Here is an 18,892-nt window from a genome sequence, read left to right on the forward strand (position 1 = left end):
CTACAAAGAAATCCCAAGAGTGTGGGAAAGTCACATCTGTGCCTAAATCCATCATGAAGGGAAAGGAGAGCTATTTGCAGAGGTAGTCTTTCCTTCTCGGAAGGCAGTAAGGCCAGAAGCTGGGGTGCGGTCGGGTGTGACGGGGAGTGGCTGTCTCGGGACAGTGGTTCTCAGACTCCGTGCCCATTGGAACCACCCTGAAGCTTGAAAAGCGCTGCTGCCCAGGCCACACCCCAAACCAGTAAAATCGCACTCTTCCGAGGGTGGGGCCCAGGCCTTTTCAAGTCCTCCGGGTGAGTCTGGTATCCCGTCAGCACAGAGAACTAGTGTCTTAGGAGGAGCAAAGAGGCAGAAGTGTGGCGGGCCTTCGAGCCCCACTGGCCCCGTGGCCTGGCACTGCGACTGTCCTCCATGACAACCCCATGACTTTCTGGTGTGTGGGCTCCAGGTAGGTGTTTCCCTCTGATGTGGGCAGTTGCTGCCATGGCTCATGTCCCACCTATTGCTGCTCAGAATGTCTGCATTTTCCCTGAAAGTCGTCTGACCTTCTCCTGCTGGGTCTAAACCCCTCAGGAGAGCACTTTCCTGCTCCTGTCACTGCACACAAACACAGGTTCTTCTGCTTGCTGCACAGGAGGTCCGATAAAGGAAAACCCTGAAACACCAGGCTTGTGGCAAGGAAAGGGGTTTGCTATCGAACAGCAGCCAGATGAGGAGGTGGGAGTTAGAACTCGGATTCACATCTTTGAAGGGAGAAAGGTAGGGGTTTTTATCTGGGGTTTTAGGTAGGGGAGTGGGAGCATGTGGCCGTGTTGTTGGTGCCTTCCCACCAGCCAGTATTTGGCCTTGACGACTGAATTTCTTTTCCCTTGACTGTCTGGACTTTTCTGGTTAGTTCTCATCTTCAGCCCACGTTTGGCCTCATGAGGCTGAATCTTGACGTCTGGACCTGACTCCCTGGGAAAGAAGCTCACTCATATACTAGCGAGGGACGGAAGGACCTGGTTAGTTTTGAACAACAGTTGATTATGCTGAGGATGCACAGCCGCAGGTTAGCAAAGCTCATCTCAGAGTTTTTCTCTTCTTCTAGCCCGGGGGAGATTGTTTAACTTCTTCATGCTCAGGTTCACTCCCAGAGCCTCCTTTTCTGTGCTAGGATTACAGAACTGGGCCAGGTTACTGCACCTAGACAAACGCTGAGTTGACATACCAGAGAGACCAGCTTATGGTGGGAGACACAAGAAAATGTATTTGTTCTTCATCAAGTCACTTTCAGCTAGGCACGAGGCTTTGGTTAAAGCCAAGACTCAGGAGAGGAGACGCCGGCCAGCTTGCACCACATCCTACTGTGCTCGCCACCATCCAGAGATGCCGGCCAGCTTGCACCACGTCCTGCTGTGCTCCAAGCTCTTACAGGGAAAGTTGGTTCTGCTTCTGACATGGAGCATCTTTGTCTGGGCCACGTCAGCTCTGGCTCATGGAGGAAATACGGACACAAGGAGAGTTAATAAGGGGGGGAGGTGGGGACCCCTTCCACCTGCCGACCTGCTGGGGCTCACCTGAGGTTGGGAGTGAGGGGCTCTCTTGGCTCAGGTCTCGGTCTTGTGCTCATCTGAAATCCTAGCGGAGCTGGGATTGTACAGACAGGGAAATGGGCTGTGGCACTGCCTTCATTTTCCGCTTAAGCCGAGAAACACTCCAGAAGTGGGCTTGGGGGCTGGATCAGCATCACACCTGCTTCTTGCTTGCTTGGACAGCCCGGATGTCACATTCTCTGTGCTAGGTTGACGTCTGCCAGCCTCACGGTACGAAGACCCTAGAAGACAGCAGTGCGGACAGGGCAGCTAGTTCACATGCGCATTGATTTCTGTCTCCTCTCCCTGGTACTGCCCCTCCCAGTGCCAGTGGAAGGCCAGGTTCTGTGCCCCTCTACAGCAGGGGAGTTCACGTGGGGCTTGAAGACAACCTCCTTCCTGGCCTGAGTTCCTGGCAGGGCTTCTGCCAGGGGGGAGACAGGTAGAGGTAGCAGTGGCCAGAAAAAAGGGAATTATTACCTCTACCTGTCTGAGGATGGAGCTTGGGGGTGCTAAAGGCAGGTCTTGTAACAATCAAGGGTCTCAGAAGGGGAGGGGCTTATTCCCAGCTTTGGCTTGCCAAAGGCAGGCAGCTCCATCCCTGTCTACCACAGTAATCAGGGCAGCACTGGGGTGAGGCAAGAGGCACAGAACATTTAAGGAGGTGCCTACTCTCTGGGTCATGCAAATGCCAGCCCTGCACTTGCACTGCCTGGAGAGGGGGCGCCTCCTTAGCTTTTGTACCCTAGGCACTTTCTTGCCTCAGCCTAGTCCTGACCCAGACAGTAATTATGAATCTCACCCTTATCACTCAAAACTCTCCCAACTGGGAAGACAAATTTTATGGGCACCCTACTCAGAGAGGAATGGTGGCTCTGGTGTTCCTGGAGAGGGTAATCCTAGGCATCTGTGTGCCAGGACTGGGAAAGATGGCCGTGTTCTAAGCTGAGACAAGAGGTACATGCGTTCAAGCACCCTTGGGAGTGCGGGTGATGAGGACGTCTGGCTGTGCTGGGCTGAAGGTCAGAGGTCTTTCACGTTTCCTGGGCCACAGCGTGAGCCTCTAGGCTCTGCTGTGATCCCGGGGTGGTGGGCGAGCCCAGTACCAATGGAGGGGGCTTTGTTGCCAGCTGAGTGAGATGGAGGATTGGAGTCAGACTTACAAATATCCAAGAAAATAAAGAATATGTATTGGCTTGTATCTGAATCTGAATAGAAATACCTAGAAGGACAGACAGGAAACAGGTTACCCTGATGGCCTCTAAGGAAGGCAACCAGGTGGTTGGGGAGCTGAAGGGAGACTTAATTTGCACTATGTACCTTTTTGAATGTTCTACCATTGAAAGGCATCACCTACGAAAAGATAAAGGAAATTCAACTTAAAAAGAAAAGTTAAAAATATGGCTTTTTTTCACACCCACGTTTATGGGCCTAAGATGCAAACCAGTCCTATAAAGGCTGGTCCCTTCAGATGCCTCGCACGCTGCCGAGAGGGGCCGCCAGACACACTGGGAGCTCCTGCTTCCTGATTCGTATTTGCAGACACGACACCATGCCTCAAACACAGCAAGCAGTATTCAGTCAATAGTTTAGGATGTGCTTAAATTCTATATTTAAGCTTAGATTGGGAGCTCCAATCTAAGATGAGGCAACTTTTTGTTTGTTTGAAAGAAATAACATTTAAAAAGGCAAATCATGCTACCTTTGTGGAGTCTGTGCATAAAATCTGAGTGTCTCTGCTCCTCGGTGCAGAATTCCTTAGGAGAGGGGTTGTACCTGTGGAAATCAACAAGGTGGAAACGCCTTGTTGAAAGATTCTCTCGACATCCATTCCCCAGCCCTCTGTCTGCCAGGTGCTGCCCTAGGCAGAAGGGATGCAGCGGTGAGAGAACTCAGAGGCCCTCCCCTTGGGAGCTCATGTTAGAGTGAGGCAGGGAGCAGCGGCAGACAGTAAAGATGTAAATATATTCCATGCCTTCCAAGGATTAGGGCGGGGGAGAAAGGACCGGCAGCTGGGGAAGGGTGGAGGTTCGCAGGTTTGGGCGATTACTCTTTCACATCAGGTGGTCAGAAAAGGCCTCCCGGAGGAGGAGATATTTGAGCAGGGATCTGAAGGAAGTGTTTGAGCCCGCCATGTAAATATCCGGAGAGAGCATTCCAGGTGGAGGGAAAACCCTGGGCAACGTGGTGGGATTGGTGTGGGGCACAGGGACAGGAACGGGGATGAGGATCAGATGGAACAGTCAATGGGGCCAAATTACCTACTAAGAACCATGGATTTTCCTCAGAAGGACAGCTAGCACTATTGCAAGGCTCTGAGCTAGGGAGGTTTAGGAGGAGCGTCCAGGCTGCTGGGAGGAGTCTAGGCTTCTTGGAGGCGACCAGTTTTGGGGCATTGCAGGAACCCAGGCAGATGAGGATGAGGCTGGGGCCGGGTGGTCACCATGGGTGTGGTGGGAGGTGCTCAGACATCAAGAAAGAGTGGACTGGGATAGTGCCAAGCTGCAGCAGTGATGGAGTTACTGTCAAGTGAGGTGGGGAGAGATGAGGGGAGACCAGGCCAGCGGGATGGGGAGGAGTGAGGAGTGAGTCTGAGCTGCTCAGGGCACCTATGTGAGGTTGCTGAGCAAGCAGGTAGATGCTTGTGCAGAGCTTGGGGGAGACGTGGACGGAAGTACAATTTGGGAGTTGTTTCTTACAGATGGCACTTGAAGCCATGGGCTGGAGAGCTCTCCAGGGGCGGGAAAGTGGACAGAAGAGGCCTGTGAATGGAGCCTGGGGCCCCCCAATGCTGATCCTCAGACGAGACACTGGGAGTACAGGAGGGCCACCGTGCCCAGGCTCCTGGAGGTCAGATACCAGCCAGACAATGCACGTGTTCCCACCCCTCAGCTTTTCCACCTTCGGATTGTTCTGAACTGAAGGGAAATGAGAGCAAGTCTCATGACGGGCTTGTTACGGAGCCATGTGAATCTTCTGGCCAGGACGCAGAACTGTGTCACTCTTGACCATTTCCTAGGAAAAAGAGTAGTTTTCCTAGGACAAGGGGCATTTCCATTACTTTTCAGTTTCTTTTTCTTCTGAAAGTCAGGTCATTTGTTTGTGGTTTGGAAAGCGCCCGGGTTTCCAACATGCTCAGTCATGGAGCCCCAAACTGTCATGGCCCTGGTCCCAGAGACGTAATTGGACATTAAAAACCAGCAGGGGTGCACTTCTGGGTGGGAAGTGCACTGTGCTGCCGCCAGTGCAGCAGCTCTGCCAGGGGGCCAGCGGGGGGCCAGCTGGGAGGAGGCCCCTGGGAAGCCATGGGCAAAAGGAGCTTCTAATGTCTGCCTCAAGCACAGTGTTGGGTGTCCATGGATAGACGCTTAGGCACACTGCCCAGGCTGCTTTCCTCCCGGGCCACCAGTGTGTTCCTCCTACCCCACACTCCCTGCGCATTGGCCAGAGAACATTCTCTTACTAGCTTTTTTTTTTTGTGCAAATCACAGCTCACTCTGTGGGTTGGGAACAAGTTCTAGGGGAGAAATTAGATCTCAGGATCACGCTGAGATGTCATAAAAGCTCATGACAAGCATTTCCCTCACATACTTCCGAAGGCAGGAGGTCAAGTAGCTGGGTTAACACAGTAGTGTGTTTCCAGAGAGGTCCAGATTATTTGGCTGGGCTGTGTCTTACTTTCGAAATGTGAGCACTTGCTCCCCGGAGTCGGGAACAGATGGTCTCCTCAGCTAAACATAGTGTGCAGCAGGGCTTAGCAAGCTGCACTCTTTCCTGCTAAGGGCTTTCCGGAAGAGAGTGACCTGGTCACATAAGGCCACGTGTCATTGGCTGTCCATCCCCAGCCCACACTGCATTCCTTCTCATACGGGGTGAGAGAAATGGAAGTGGGTCTTCTCTTCCTCCTTCCCTTCCCACCTGCTCTAAGTTCCTGGCAGCCCTCGCCTGGGCCCAGGTCAGCGCCGGGGCATGGACAGCGCCTGACTGCTCTCAGTCTGTGGAGACAGAAGCAACCTAGAAACGAAGCGCCTTCTGCGTGGGAGTTAGCAGTTCTTCTTGGATGGAGGTCCGTGTCTGCTCATTCCAGGGTCTCCACTGAGATGAGGGTTAGAATAAGTGAAAGCCACTCACTTTCAAAAACAGAAATTGGAAGAAGTGAGATAGTCTGTGGCCGCCCCTGGCTCAGTGCCCAGCATGCAGTAAGTACGTGCCCCGAAACATCAGCTCGCCTTCTTGTCAGTTACCAACCATGTCGTGAAAAATAAAACCAATACTCCCAAAGCTGAAAATGGAGTCTGCTCAGGGTCCTGTACTTTCTAACAGCGATAATCCATAACTGAGTTATCAATGTATTTGATAATTGTGTTATCAAGGAAACATACTTTTGAATTACTAAGGCAATTCTAAGAAAATTTTTACAAGGAGTTTTTGGTTAACTAGCATTACACATGTTGTGGCCTCCTGGATTATGGTGGATGGAGTTTTACTCTGTTCCCTAAAAGCGGCATACCCTCCCACTCCTTCACTCTGTGTAAATCTAGAACAGAGTCGGCTAACTCTATCTCAAAGAGCTGGGAGTAAATATTTTCAGCTTTGTAGGCCAGATGGTCTTGTCACTACTACTCAGGCATGCTGTCGTGGAGCGCCCATGGACGCACATCAGGGAGAGGGCACGACTGTGTTCCAAAAAGAGGCTTCCAGGGGCCAGCCCATGGCCGAGTGGTTAAAGCTCTGTGTGCTCTGCTTTGGCAGCCTGGGATTTGCGGGTTTGGATCCTGGGGAGGGGACCTACTCCTCTCGTCGGCCGTGCTATGGCAGCAACCCACATACAAAGCAGAGGAGGACTGGCACAGATGTCAGCTCGGGGACAATCTTCCTCACAAAAACAAAAGCATAAAACAAAAAAGAGGCTTCCAGGGTGGACCCTGGTTTGCTGACTCCTGCTTTTAGGGAGGTGCTATCCAGCAGAAATATGAGCCACATATGTGATACCCTTTTTAGTAGCCACATTTAAGAAAAGGCAAAAAGAAAGAGGTAAAATTAATTTTAATAATATATTTTATTTAACCCAACACATCTCAAGTATTACCATTTCAACATGTAGTCAATAAAAATGAGCCATTTTAGATTCTTTTTCCACACGGTCTTCAACATCCGGTGTGTGTTCCACACGGACAGCACATGGCACCTTGTAAGAGCTTCGTGGATAGAACACGTGTCCGGCAGCCCCGTCCTGGACAGCGTAGCTCTAGAGAGCGTATTTCACAAACCGTGTGAAGGTCGTCCTTGCTGGCTGGGTCAGTCTCCAATCAGCTCTCTGTTCCTTTCCTCTTTTGGAAACACATTGCTCAGGTCTTCTCCACGTGAAGGGCCAGAGAGTATGATGGGGTAGCGTTGCATGTGTGTGTGTGCATGTGAATGTATGCATGTGGCTGCATGCGTGCATTTATGTGTGTGTATGTATATATGTGTGTGAGTGTGTGCATGTATATATGTGTGTGAGTGTGTGCATGCCTGTGTGTGACTGTATTTAGCAACCTCATCCTCTGTGGGAGGCAAGATTATGAGGATGCAATCCCTGTGCCCAGGGAGCCACCAGGGCCCAGAAAGTATAGTCGGAGGCACGGTGCCCGCAGGCAGAGGCGGCCACAGTGTGGCCCACAGAAGTGAGGGAGCTCGGAAGGATGGCGGGTTTTCATCATGCAGTGCGGAAAGGCTGGCAGCCACCTCAGGGCAAGGGCAAGGGCAAGGGCAAGGGCAAGGGCAAGGGCAAGGGCAAGGTACTGACGCCTCTGTGAAGGCCAGAAGATTCTGGATGCAGCCAGGGAGGCGTGAGGACTCTGTCTGGGACCCAGTGGGAGGTTTGAGAAGGGGAGCGAGGCTTCGCTGGAGGAGTTCCGTGGAAAAGCAGATCGGGCAGCAGCCGCTGGAAGAAAGTGAGGCTGGAGCTGGGACACCTCCCGAGAGGCTCCTGCCTGTAGTAGGCGCAGAGACGATGGGGACGGGGACAGTGTGGGTCAAATGGGCAGGGCGCTGTGGCCAGTGGGCTGAGGAGAAGCAGGCAGAGAGGCTGGGAGAGACAGGTGCCTGGGGAACTGTAGTGGTTTTTCCTGGAAGCTGGGCAGTTCTGAGGAAAGGGGGTGGGTGTGGGTTTGGTCCCGTGGAGAGACCGGTCTGCACAGATGTCTGGCTTCCCCTGATGTGCACCCCGTTCTTAGCCGGAGAAGGGACGAAGGGAGCAGGGAGTCATCAGCAAAGGAGTGAGGGTGGAAGCTGGGGTGGGAGGCAACTTCATAAGCAGCTCCTTTTCTTCAATGATATGGCTTCGATTTAATTTAAAGGTCACGTCAGCATCCTATTAATGAATGGAGATTAATTCCTGTCTCTTTACTTAACATCCTGACCCTTGTTATCAGGCATTTCCTCTGACATTTTCTAACATCAGGAGAATTTCTAAACTTTCTTGGGTACTCAGGAGGACTTCAAAGGCTTTTCAAGATACGGAAGTACTGAATATCCCCTTTCCTCATCCTGCAGCATGATTTAAATAGAATTGTGTCAACACATTGCATGGTGTTTTGTTTGAAGTCTGTGATGGAGACAATTTCATTCAATCTGTTGTGCTTTAGAAATGCTATAGGTCGGTCCTAGAGCACAGAAGTCATTTGGGACGTTTCCAGGCCTGCGGCTGCCAGCGAGAGGTCTTGTGATGGCCGGGAGGCCCCAGCTTTGCTGGTCTTTTCTGAATGTGTCAAATGGGGGTGAGATGTGGACCCTGTCCCTGGATTGGCACCTCTGTTCCACAGAGACAGAGGGTTGAGGCTGGTCCTTCAAGGCGGGGGTGGGAAGAGGACCTGCGAGAGGACTTTTCCTCCCTGTCCCTTAAAACAGTGAAGCATCCAGTTTTGGGTTCTATGTAAAGTGTAGTTTTGGGGAAAACAACTGACCCACAGTGTGAGATCTGATCCTCTTTTTCTTCCTGGGGAGGACACGTGATGTGGGTGGACATTATCCCAGGTGGTTGAGCCCTGCTTGACTCTCTGTTTCACCAGCCACGTCACCTGCAGGGGAGGCCACAGGTGGAGATGGCAGAGCCTCTGAAATGCTCCCCTGAATGGTTGGGTCACTGCATGAAGGACAGCGCCTGGCAGAACCATCCAGATGAGCGGCGGCCTCTGAGGGAGCAGGAGATCAACGTTCTCTGTGTTAAGTTCCTGGTATCTTGGGCTTCTTCGTTTCTGCAGCCTGGCTTCCCCTAGTCCTGCCATTAACTCTGTTAAAAATGGCTTTGCCTGGCCAAAGTCCTTTCCAGCTCCGTGAGCCCGGGGCATTCTAAATTTCTTTTCCACGTAGAGAGTTTTTATTATTCTTTGGCTACAAATTGAGAGGCATCTCCATGCTGCGCAAGCAACAGAATGGTACTGATGAGAGGGAGCAGAACCAAGGAACTGGAGGGACTTGCAAGGCCTGGTGGGTCAGTGCTAGCTGAAGGCAACCGAGTGTGAGGGTGGCTAGAGGGTCTTTGAGGGAGGAGCCTGCGGAGGTCTGGGCCTTACAGGGAAGCCTGGAGGCAGGCGGCAGGGGTCCGAGCATGAAGACCAGTACGCAGCAGCTCTGTGCTAGGATCCAGAAGAACGTCTCCTGGAGGGGCAGGTGTGTTCTATACATCAGAGATCCAGTGTTCCAGGCCTGGCTGCTGCTTCTCTCTCAGGACAAGAGAATGAGGGTAAAGACTAAAAGGCATCGCGGTGTTTCCACTGGGCTAGATGCTTTACGTGTGTTCTCTCCACTTGTTACCACCTCCCTGCCAAGCAGGGAGATGATCTCTATTTCGCTCACTAGAGAAATGCAGCTTCGAGAGATTAAATGTTTAATGCAAGTGTGATGCCAAGACCTCTACCCTTTCCTCCACACCAAGCTGCTTGGCCAAGGAGAGACTCCTGAACAAGGCTGGAGGTGGAGCTATGCTGTCAACAAGGTGGATTTGAGGGAGCATCAGCGCGGTGTCCTGCCCAGGGGTCTTAAACTCTGGCGCACTAGACCAGAAGACTTTTCCCTCCTGGGATTGTCTGGCCGGGGACTTTGGGGATGGGTCTGATACTGGGGCTGCCTTCTTCTTTATCAGTCTCCTACTGACCAGTGGCTTCAGTGCAGCAATGGGGAGCAGGCCCAGTTCACTTGTCTTCTGATCTCAGTGAAACTTCTCCTTTGCAGCAAGGGTGTAAACTACATTGATGAGTTCCAGTTGTGAGCAGTGCTGGGCTCACCAGACACCCTCTGGTGCCTCCACCCATCCTGGACTCCCTGTCTTCAGTCGCTCTAGAAGCAGCGCCTACAGGGCACAGCTCCTCTTCAGAGGGCTGCTTCCAGGGTCCTGGCGCTGCTCTGCCTGCCAGCACAGAGCTGGAGGCTGAGCACTTCCCTTGCTTCCAGGCCACCTATAGCCCCCAGGAAAAGCCTGACTGTGGGAATAGGACAGGCCACCTGTGCCTGGAGTCCTGACTCTGAGCTGGACTCACACCCTAGGGCGCCTTCGGGAGTGGCCTATGGCGGGGTCTGGGTGACTTCCCCTGAGTCTCTCCAGTGTTTGACTCCTCCTCCTTCCTTGTCCCATTTCTCCTCTCCTTTGCTTGTTCCCCCTGGGAGCCCTTCCTTTAATAATCATTGCCCACTGATCTTCGTCTCAGGGGCATCTTCTGGGGAACTGACGTAAGCCACACACCTCTTTAAACCATACCATGGTTTTTGACATAAAACCTGTTGTTCTGATGGAAGGATGAGATGTGTGTGGGTCCAAGGGGAGGGAGGCTAATAATTTGTATCCTTTTAACTTGAGATTCTTTAAATGTTTGACATTCATTTCATGGGAGTGGGGTGGGAAGAAATGACTCTCTTACTAATAAAAGCTGCAGCCAGAATCAGATTCACTGGAGCGGAGTCAACATTCTGAAATATCCAGCAGGGCATTCCCCTTTTTCTGTACTTCCTGTTCTCTCTTCAGTTGTCTTCAGAATTTTCTAAGCAAAATAGCCTCTCAGGAGGCTGTTTAAGGGATCAAATATAGTTGCGAAAATGAATCACTATTTTCTGATACACAGCATTGGCCACGCTTTATCTGCTGTCAGAAATTCTGAGATGATGACAGCTGCTTTCTCCAGTGACTGCGGCTCTAAAGAGAAAGATGTGGGAGAGAAATAAAATTTCTTCATATAATGATCAGGCATAACAATCTCCCAATGGCCTCATTTTAAATACATTTGAGAAAAGTACAATTTCTGAGAAAAATCTAAAGTCTTTCCCTTACCTGCCAGCAGGGTGGGCAGCTGGGGGGACCCCAGGGCATCATAGAGCAGGGCTGGGTCAGACTCTCGCTCCACCTGGAGAGTCTTCGAAAGGAGCCAGAGAGCTTGGGCGCTTGTCCTTTCCCTACACTCCGTGACCTGGAGGAGAGAGAAGAGACACTGCTGGCACCAGGGGTAGAGTGCCAGGCGGGTCATTGTGGTGGGGGAGCTGACACCCTTCACTCTTGCCCTCTGCTGGGCATATGTATTAGCTCACTGCATCCTCACAGCTGCCCTATGAGGGAGGGGCTACTATTGTGCTCACATCACAGGGAGGTTAAACGTCCTGCCCAAGATCACACAGCTAATGAATGACAGAGCTGGGATTTGAAGCCAGGCAGCCTGGCTCTGAGTCTGTGCTCTGAATAGCAACCCTGTGTGTGTGATCTGGCAAAGGGGCAGAGAGGCAAGAGCTGCCCATAGGAATGGAGGTCGCCAACCCCTTAATCATTGGTGAATTTGCTGGTTCTTCCTCCAGCTGCTGTGACCCACACAATGCTGGACACAGTGTTTTCACTTGACAGCCAAACCACGAGCGTGCCAGACTCTGTCCTGGCCCGCAGGTAGGCCGCTGCCATGCAGGAGCCACCAAGGAGCTGGGGTTCACATCGGGGTGGATCTGGCAAAAGGAGGAAAGGTCACGTCTAGTAGGAACTGCAGATGACAGGCTCGGGGTGCCTTAGAGATACTCCTGACGAGGGGAAGGTTTGGGAGTGTTATGAACTGAATGTCGGTGTCCCCCCCAGATTCCTGTGTTGAAGCCCCAATCCCCAGTGTGACTGCACTTGGAGGCAGGGCCTTTATACAGGTAAGTGGGGTTCCACAAGGTCGTAAGAGTAGGGCCTTGATCCAATAGAGTTGGTGACTTTATGAGGAGAGATCAGAGCTTGCTCTCTCTGTGCCCATGAGGATACGGCGAGAAGTGCTGTCTGCAGGCCAGGAAGGAGCTCTCGCCGGGAAATGGACGAGCTGGCGCCTTGTCTCGGACTGCTGGCTTCCAGAACTGTGAGAAATAAACTTCTGTTGTTGAAGCCCCCAGTCTGTGGTATGTTGTTATGGCTGCCCAAGCAGACTAAGACAGATTTCGGTACCAAGATGTGGGGAGCTGCTGTAACAAATACCTAAATATGTGGAAGTGGCTTTGCACTGGGTAATGGTAGAGGCTGGAGGAGTTTTGAGGTGCATGCTAGAAAAAGCTTAGATTGCTGTGAAGAAACTGTGGGTAGAAATATGGATGTTAAAGGCAATTCTGGTAAGGTCTCAGAAAGAAAAGAAGAGAGCTGGAGAGAAAGACTCCATCTTCTTAGAGAACACGTAAATAATCAGGAACAGAGTGTTCGTGGAAATGTGGACATTAAGGTCATTGTGGTGAGGTCTCCAATGGAAACCAGCAGCAATGTGTAACTGGAGACCAGAGGAGAGGGGATGTCTGTTATAAAGCAGCAAAGAACTTGGCTGGAGTGTGTTCTAGTGTTTGTGGAAGACAGAACCATGATCGATGAAGCTGGATACTGAGCTGAGGAGATTTCTAAGCTAGAAGTTGGAGGTGCGGTCTGGATCCTCCTGACTGCTTGTAGTGAAATGCAAGAGAAGAGAGAGAAATGGAAAGAGTTGTTAAGCAAAAAGGAACGAGAATTTCACAATTTGAAAAATTCTCAGCCTATCCATATTGGTAAGGCAATTAGTGTGGATGTGAACCGCAAGTGTAACCAGCCACTTCAGCAAAAGCTGGGGACAGAGTTGGGATTATCCTGGCAGGGACACTGCCAGTTTGAACTAAAGGGGACAGAAAAATGGGAGGAATGAAGGAAGGCCATTGGATTTCTTTGATTCCACAGGACTGGACAATGGAGCATTTAGTCGTGAAAATGCTTCATCCTTCAAGAAAATGGCAGAATGACCCCAGAGGCAATTCAGAGATCGTCAGGACTGCCACTCTCACCACAGACCCAGGGGCAGGGCTGTTTCCTCCCTGGTTTCTGAGGGCAGGGGGCTTGCAGAGAGCTATAGGGGGTGGGGGTTGTGCCCCACTGAGCTGAAGTGGCCAAACTACCCCGCCCCAAGCCCCACAGAGCTGTGATGCTGTCACCCAGGTGGGCCTGGCAGGCAGGGCATCGAGCCAGAGAGGATTGTTCTCCAGGCTTAAGATCTGATGGAATTGCCAACCAAGTTTTGGACTTGTATGGGACCTGTCCTTCTTTCCTATTTCTCCTTTTTGAAATGCAGTCTGTCCTGTCATCGCATATTGGAAGCACATAACTTGTTTTGTTCATTTGTTAGGTTCACAGCTGGAGAGGAATTTTGCCTCAGGAAGAATTATACCCTGGATCACACCATCATCTGATTTAGACGATATTTAGGCGAGACTTTGGACTTTAGAGTTGATATTGGAAAAAGATAAGGCTCATTAACTCATTGGGGTTAATAGGCCTGTTGGGATGAAATGAATGTATTTTTCATGCAAGAGGAGCACAAATTTTGGTGGTTGCTCTTGCTGCAGTTTCCCAGGGAGGCTAGGCTGTCCTCCTGGCCTGCTGGTTATGGTGCTCAGCTCTGTGTGGCTGCTATGGACCCTTCAGTAAGTTTATTTGGCATGGGGAGCCCCAGCACAGTTGGCTGCAGGTTCTAATAACACATTCCTGTTGCAGCTTTTCTGTTAAGTGAGTAGGCTCCCAGCATGGCTGGTTGTTAAGTTCAGGGGCTTACAATTGCTGTAGGCCTCCAGCCTTCAAGGCTGTTGTCAGCTCAGGATTACAGCTGAGTGGGGCCAGCCCTTAACATGGGAGCACTCAATTGTTTCAGGCTTTGGAAGGAGGGGTCAGTCCCCTATGTGGCTGTTTGAGAAGCAAAAGTCTTCTGCAGCTGACAAACCCAATGGCCCACAGGTCCACATACACTGTCAATACAGTCCTGCCCCATGCGTGTACCCTGACCCCCTGAAGTAGACCCAGTTGCCCCGCTGCAGAGGCCCCCACACACTCCACCAATGCACCATACACTCCACCGGCTCCTTATGCAGGCCCTGCCTTGCAGAGGTGGACCCACTCACCTGTCTGCAAAGGTTCCAGGCACCTTGCCTATGTGGACCCACTAGCTGCTCAAGGGCTTACTGTTGGGTGGGGCCAGTCCCTAGGGAAGGCTGCCTGCCCTGGCTGAGCTGGATTAAATTGGTGCTCTAATGAGTAGGGCAGATCCTGGGCTAATAGGCCAGAGGAAGAACTCCAAAGGCATCTGCCAGTGTCTATGTCAGCATGCTTGGACTAGGTCACAACAGTGGCTGCCGCCAATGTTTCAGTCCCTGGAGAGGTCTCACCTCTCACCGAGATGCAACCATAGCCTATCAGGTGAGTCTCTTTTCATCAAAAGACTGTGCACTTTTCTTTCTGGTGATTTCAGATTGCTTTCTGAAATGGGTGAATTTGTGAATGGGCCCTTTAAGAGCCAGCTTTCTTTCCCTTATGTCTGATAACTTTTCTGGGAGTATTCCCTGTTGTTGTTAATAGCCAGCAATGCCAGATATTGTGACACTTGTCTCAGTCGTGCTGAGTCTAAAAGCTGCTTGTAGCGGTAATTCTCCCCTGCTCAGGTCCCCTGCTCCTCCAGGGAAGGCTGAGTACTTAGGATTGCACCCAGCCAGCCAGGAAGCACCGCAGCTTGTGAAGGTGGCTTTTTTTTTTTTTTCTCTCCAGAAAGGCATTTCTTCCTCTTCCACCTCAGTCAGGACTGTCTCTTGTAGCAGGGGTTCCTTTTATACAATTTTCAATTCTCTCTCAGGGTTAATTCTTCCAAGAGTAGTTGTAAATTAGTTATGTCCATGCGAGGAGGGGAGTTCAGAGTCCACCTACACTGCCATCTTGACACTTGCAATTCTTCTTGTTTTCAACAGCATTTAAGAATATTTTCATGCAAGTTCACGTACTTTCTAGTCCTGAATAACATTAAAGAATATTTTTCTGCAAATTATGGGTAGGAAAACCCCTTCTTGAACCAAGGCAAGAGTTGGAAAGACTGTGTGTGGGTATGCATGTTTGTGTGTGTGAGTGTGTAAGGCAACTGAGCATAAAAGAGAGCACTGAGAACCCTGACCCTGAGGAGTGAAGCTGCATTTGCAGTCTGGGCTCTCAGGCCTCATGGAGGACCTGGATTGATGGGGCGTCTAAGGAAAGAGGGCTGAAGGGCTACAGTAGAGGCAGAACCTGATCAAGGCCAGGTGGGTGTGCTGGGCTCAAGGCCTGCAGATTGTGCAGGCTTGCCAGGGAGCCAGGAACAGGACTCTGGCCTTTGGCACAAGCTGCTGGGTCTACACAGAAGGCAACAGGGCTTGAGTGGTGAGCTTTGTCGAATGTTGCATCTCTTCCAGTGAGGGCAGCCAAGAGCTAGTGTTTTATATGAGGCCAAGAATCTCAGTGAACAAGTCTACAGGTAGCCCACATGGACCCTCTGCAGGCCCTGGAATTGGGGCAGGAGCAGCTTGAAGGTTTTAAAGACTGTACAGGGAAATGGTCACTTTGGGGAAAAACTCAGTTATATCACTGCCAGGGTGGCTGCTGAGGTCCCAGAAAGCCCATCCTGGGTTTTCTTCTTCTAGATTTAGGGGCCCCAAAGTGGGGACCTTGGGCTGTGAATCTGAACCAACGCTCTCAAAGGACACGGTATTGTCCCCATGGTCCTGAGAGGGCCTGCTCAGAAATTTCCCCATAGAGACCATTTCAGGCACCAACCACAGGAGGAGAAACATGAGGAGACATGCCCTGAGAACTGGAGTAGCCGGGCTGCCTGGCGACCTCCAAGCCGCTCACTCCTCAGAGTTTAATTATTGTTTTCTTTAACTTCTGAAGGGTTTGGTGTAGTCTACAAATGCAGCCACTGAGAAAGGCTCACAGAGTCCCCCAAGCCCTTGCTCTGATCACGGTTCACCATGCCCTCGAAAGTTCACCCTGTTTCCTCTCCCCAAGACCTTCTTACTCCCAAGGGTTTCTAAACCCTCTCAAAGGCAGGCTCCACACCATCTCACCTCTTTTCCTCAGCTCAGAAGTACCAGGCAATGCTACCTTTGCTGTTTCTTCCCCTGTGGCCAGTGGAGGGAGAGGTTGGGCCAGAGTTGTCTGGGAGAGGATGGAGGGTGGCAAGGAGCATGGAAAGAGTGGGAAGAGGCACCATTCTTTTCCAGAAGACCCTGGGGTCTTTTCCCAATCTACTTCCAGCACTGATCTGCTGGAGGCCCAAGCATGTGATGTGGGAGAGGAAGAGGGAAATAATCATCCTCAAAGACCCTGGATGCCAGGCAGGATGCCAATTCAGTTGGAGCACATTATCAGCTTTTCTGAGAAATCTTGTGGGGCTGATACCTGCTCTGTGAAAACAGAATTCCAGGGGAAAACAGGGTTGCCAATAGGGAACCTCAGGTTCATATGCAATAACAGAATTATTTTTTGTAGCAGATGCTATCAGTGCCCCCATGGCCCACCCTGGTGGTTTCCAACATGCTGATGGATTCTTGTGACTTTCAGCCTGAGGGCGGATGCGGAGTGGAGTCCACACCCCCTCTTCCCTCCCATACAGCAGCGAGGGATGGTGGGTCATCAAGCAGGTACCTGTGTCCTTGCCCCTTGGTGGGAGGAGTCTGCAGTGGTTGGCCAGGAAGATCCTGGTGGGACCGGCCCCCTTGCCCACAGCGTTAACCCCACACTGAAGCATCTTTTGTTGCTTGTCCTCTCTGCCCTGGCTCGCCTCCCCCTCCCACTGCTGCTTCCTGAAATGGCTCCAAAATAACCTACTTGTCCCCAAATCCCTGTTTCAGCATCTGTCCTGGGAGAACCCAGCCTAAGACATTTTTTTTTCAAGAATCTCAGCAAAAGTTTTCTGTTATTATAGTTTTCCTAGCATACCGCTGTCTCCATAAGTAAAGAAAAACTTGTTTGAGTTCTTGGGCTGACACAATCTGAATAATTAGAATATTTAAATCTAAGGGAATCCACTAAATTTTCCTTATTTAATTTTTCAATTTGAATCATCAGACATAAAGTAAGAGAGAAATCAAAGGCTGTCTTTTTCCTTCCTTCCTTCCGTCTCTCTCTCTCACCCTTCCTTACTTTCTGCCTGTGAAGCTGCTTTCTAATGCTTTCTTCAGATCAATTTCAGTTTAGAACTGGTGGAAACAGACTAGGGTCTAAAAGTATGAGTGTGTTTCTCTCCTGAGGTCCCTGCGGACCCATAAATCCTGATTTTTTAAAAAAAGATAAGAAATTGCACAGGCCACCCTTCTAAATGGGCCATCCAGTCCAAGAAACCACGAAATTCATTACTGACCTGAACCCTCACCCCTTTGGGGAAAGACAAGGTTCCAGCTGCTGAGCATGGTGCCCGAGGGGCTGGCAAGGAGGGCACTTCCTTGGTAACCCCACTTTCTAACTAAACCAAGGTTCTCATGATCAGTTCAAATGAAAGGGCAATCTTTCTTTATCAGAAAATTGGAAAATATCACTTAGGAAACTATTTTATTTCCATTTTGGGCATATAATTATTTGAACAATTTTGGTGTTCACCTAGCAGTTAGACCTAATTTGGTGCTCTGGCAAATGTTGGAGGTTTTGTCAAATTTTGGAAAATTCCCTTTTAGTCAATGGCTGATTATTGTAAGAGATAATGCAAGCAGAATGGGAGGCATTGGCAAAACTATGTTTGAATTGTCACAGCTCAATTTTTGTTTTAAATTTAATTTCATCTTTCAGATTTTTTTGCTTTGTGAAGTTTTGGCACCTGCTTTTGAGATTTGGCTCAACTCTGACAAAAAAAAAAGTAAAACAAAACAAAACAAGACGCTGTGTGACTTAAACATGGGTTGAATCTGAGAGAAAGGCCGTTCATCTAATTAATTACCTCAACGACATTTCTTGAGTTCATGCCACTACGCCAGCACTAGACATGTAGAGTCACAAAAATTGCAAGTGGGGAGATAAAATGCACATTAGCTTCCTTCAGAGAGTTAGGATTTCAATATAAATAAATTAAAGATCAAAAATGCCATTAATCTTTCATATGTGTTTTTCCATTTAATTTAATACAATATTAGGACTGTTTTTCTATTTAGAGACTAATATTACATTGGCTATCCCTTCAAACAAAAGTAGAAAAGACGTGTCAAGTGCTCGCTTAAATATCAGAAGAAATAATCACGGAGGCACTGTTCAGCCCCAGGTCACTCACATGGGAAGCTTCAGTATCCTGACCAAGACCGAGACCTAAGAAGTAAGTAAAAAGGTCTCTCTGTTACCAAAATAGGTGCCCCAATGTCCATGAACGGACGTATTCCACTCTGGAAGAGCCTGTTAGGCTGTCCCTCAGACCCTCGTGCCTCCTGCTTCACACACAGAGGTGACACACCCAATGCTGTGGTTTCCTGGTCCTCAGAGACTTCCTATGGCAGCCGAATAGAAGCAGGGAGGCGCAGAGAGGTCTGAAAGTCAGAGAGAAGACGAAAACTGTGAAAATCAGGAAAGACTATAGCAATCTGCAGCCAGTTCCGTTGTCCATTGTCCATTGTCTTGCCTGGGTCTGGAGCTGGGGAGCTGGGAGCAGGCTTGCCGGTGGGTTCAGGCATGTCTGAAGGTGGGACGGTGGCTCTGAGTGGGGAAATCAGGGGCCTCAGGCAGCAACAGAGACTGAACTTGGAGACAACCCAGATATAGATGGGTGTCAATAACAGGGTGACATCAGCAGCGAGAGGCTGGAGCCAACTGGCCCAAGCTGAGATACAGCATTTGGTAGAGCCAGAACTGGGACAGAAAGACCCAAATGAGTTTTGCCATAGGAGCACCTACAAGTGCAGGACCCAGGCAGGCCCAGTCGGAATTCTGCTGGAAACCGAGAGCCCCCTAATTGGCTTCTCGTCCTGCTCATTCCACGTGCTAAGCTTTCCTTCTCTGGGCTGAGTCTTAGAGCATCAGCATTTCGGGACATTTCACCTGAGTAGGTGAT

General features: G+C 50.4%; 1 long non-coding RNA gene across 4 annotated transcripts in view; it reads left to right on the forward strand.

Annotated features, from left to right (window-relative positions):
- Positions 1-309: 309 nt before the first annotated feature.
- LOC139078099 (uncharacterized) overlaps positions 310-18,892 on the forward strand; it is a 32,798-nt gene continuing 14,215 nt past the window's right edge. The window contains exons 1-3 of one of the 4 annotated variants that reach the window (XR_011530856.1): positions 310-448; positions 13,196-14,259; positions 16,354-16,505. This is a non-coding gene — a long non-coding RNA (uncharacterized lncRNA). Of the gene's footprint in view, positions 449-12,620; positions 14,260-16,353; positions 16,506-18,892 lie in introns of those variants that run through there. The other 3 variants (XR_011530857.1, XR_011530858.1, XR_011530855.1) reach the window with 3 other exon arrangements.

Source organism: Equus przewalskii, chromosome 21, assembly GCF_037783145.1.
Source record: "Equus przewalskii isolate Varuska chromosome 21, EquPr2, whole genome shotgun sequence".
Taxonomy (NCBI): domain Eukaryota; kingdom Metazoa; phylum Chordata; class Mammalia; order Perissodactyla; family Equidae; genus Equus; species Equus przewalskii.